Genomic DNA, 1,464 nt, shown 5'->3' on the forward strand with positions numbered 1-1,464 from the left:
ATTCCCTCCTGGCTTGAAGAGTTTCTATTGAAAGATCAGCTGTTATCCTAATGGGAATTCCCTTGTGTGTTATTTGTTGTTTTTCCCTTGCTGCTTTTAATATTTGTTCTTTGTGTTTGATCTTTGTTAATTTGATTAATATGTGTCTTGGGGTGTTTCGCCTTGGGTTTATCCTGTTTGGGACTCTCTGGGTTTCTTGGACTTGGGTGAATATTTCCTTCCCCGTTTTAGGGAAGTTTTCAACTATTATCTCCTCAAGTATTTTCTCATGGTCTTTCTTTTTGTCTTCTTCTTCTGGGACCCCTATGATCTGAATGTTGTAGTGTTTAATATTGTCCTGGAGGTCTCTGAGATTGTCCTCATTTCTTTTAATTCGTTTTTCTTTTATCCTCTCTGATTCATTTATTTCTACCATTCTATCTTCTAATTCACTAATCCTGTCTTCTGCCTCTGTTATTCTATTTGTTGCCTCCAGAGTGTTTTTAATTTCATTTATTGCATTATTCATTTTATATTGACTGTCTTTTATTTCTTCTAGGTCCTTGTTAAACCTTTCTTCCATCTTCTCAATCTTTGTCTCCAATCTATTTATCTGTGATTCCATTTTGATTTCAAGATTTTGGATCAATTTCACTATCATTATTCGGAATTCTTTATCAGGTAGATTCCCTATCTCTTCCTCTTTTGTTTGGTTTGATGGGCTTTTATCCTGTTCCTTTGTCTGCTGGGTATTCCTCTGTCTCTTCATCTTGTTTAAATTGCTGAGCTTGGGGTGTCCTTTCTGTATTCTGGCAGTTTGTGGAGTTCTCTTTATTGTGGCGTTTCCTCGTTCTGTGTGGGTTTGTACAGGTGGCTTGTCAAGGTTTCTTGGTTAGGGAAGCTTGTGTCGGTGTTCTGGTGAGTGGAGCTGTATTTCTTCTCTCTGGAGTGCAATGAAATGTCCAGTAATGAGTTATGGGGTGTCTATGGTTTTGGGGTGACTTTGGGCTGCCTGTATCTTGGAGCTCAGGGCTGTGTTCCTCGCTGCTGGAGAATTTGCTTGGTATGTCTTGCCCTGAAACTTGTTTCGCCCAGAGAGGTTTACAGCGTTATATGGAGAAGAGAAGAGTGAGGAGGGAGTTAGAGGTGACCCGAATGAGATGAGGTGGGAGTCAATAGAGGAGAGAGTGGGCTATTCAGTAATCTCTTCCTTATGTGCACTCCACAACTGGACCGCTCAGAGTTGTTCACAGAGTTATACAGAGAAGAGAAGGAGGAAGAAGGTGGCAGAGGTGGCCAGGAGGATAAATGAGGGGAATGAAAAGGAGGGAGACAGATCCAGCCAGTAATCAGTTCCCTAAGTGTTCTCCACCGTCTGGAACACACAGAAATTCACAGAGTTGGGTAGAGTAGAGAGGGGTTAGGGAGGAGACACAGGCGACCTAGTGGAGAAAAAGGAGAGTCCAAAGGGAGAGAGAGCAGTCA

At 41.7% G+C, this 1,464-nt stretch overlaps 1 protein-coding gene across 2 annotated transcripts in view; it reads left to right on the forward strand.

Annotated features, from left to right (window-relative positions):
- KBTBD3 (kelch repeat and BTB (POZ) domain containing 3) overlaps positions 1 to 1,464 on the forward strand; it is a 71,177-nt gene that overhangs the window by 52,616 nt on the left and 17,097 nt on the right. The window lies entirely within an intron of this gene.

The sequence above is a fragment of the Bison bison genome, unplaced genomic scaffold (assembly GCF_000754665.1).
Source record: "Bison bison bison isolate TAMUID 2011002044 unplaced genomic scaffold, Bison_UMD1.0 scf7180017864355, whole genome shotgun sequence".
Classification (NCBI taxonomy): domain Eukaryota; kingdom Metazoa; phylum Chordata; class Mammalia; order Artiodactyla; family Bovidae; genus Bison; species Bison bison.